This window comes from Suncus etruscus, chromosome 13 (assembly GCF_024139225.1).
Source record: "Suncus etruscus isolate mSunEtr1 chromosome 13, mSunEtr1.pri.cur, whole genome shotgun sequence".
Classification (NCBI taxonomy): domain Eukaryota; kingdom Metazoa; phylum Chordata; class Mammalia; order Eulipotyphla; family Soricidae; genus Suncus; species Suncus etruscus.
In genome coordinates this window covers 13,624,251-13,625,373 of record NC_064860.1, presented here as the reverse complement: position 1 = coordinate 13,625,373, position 1,123 = coordinate 13,624,251, and positions in this window count along the sequence as shown.

Here is a 1,123-nt window from a genome sequence, read left to right as displayed (position 1 = left end):
AGGGAAGAAACCCAATAAAGTATGAGGCAAAGACTAGAGAAAGCAGATCAGAGAGGAGAGAGAGAGAGAGAGAGAGAGAGAGAGGGAAAAGGAGACAAAGAGAGAAAGAAAATAGTTTTTTTTTCTTGGTGTTGTTGGAAGTTGAAGGCAATGTTACTCTTGCATTTGAATGAGAAATCCATATAGCCTATATGCTATATACACTCATACCTGCCATCACATAGATATTTTATGGAGAGTTGAGAGATACAGGAATGAACAAAGGAGTGTCATATTTTACATAATAAAATATGGCAATTCAGAATTGCTCGTGAATAGGTGGAATATTTTGAGTATCACTTCATTTTTCAAGAGTTATTTTCCTAAAGGAAATGTCAAGATTTTAAATTAAGTACCAGAGCAAAAAAGAATGTATTTCCAGCATTTCAGGCTTTGTGATTCTTCTTACCTGCATAGTTAAGAATTTTAAGCACAAAAATCACATTGTGTATGACCAAGATACAAAGATTATAAAATTATTTTACATGACAGTTATATTTCTATAGCTTGAAAATTTTTTAAATGGTACAAACTGAATACCAGCAGGCTAGACAGATGATATCCATTCAAAATAATGTCATGTGCCACTGTTACATTTATTTTTTTAACTTGTATCTTTAGAAAGGTAAGAAGACCCTGGGAAGTCTGACTAGCACTGCCAGAGAAAGCATGCTTAGAAAAAGATGCAAAAGCTTTGCAGAATCCAGGACACAAACTGCATGGAGAACTGCTATTCTGAGCAGAAGCACATAAGGAATTGCAGACTAGATATTCAGAAAAGAATGTGGGGCAACAGAGGACCTGCCAGAGTGGCAATTTGAAGATGATAAAAGACACTCTTTAATATTTTGTAAGCTGGAGTTTTATAGGTGTACTCACAACACTTCATAACATTAATTTAGAGCTTGTACCAGAAGAAGAGTGTGATGATCAGTTACATTTTCCACTTTCATATTCAACTATCGTGAGAAATATTGAACTGCCACTGCTTCCGAATGGTTGACAATCCCATTTGCACTTCAAAAAGCAGGATGACAAAAATGATGAGGATTTAGACAACCTATGCAAGAACCACTTTATCAAA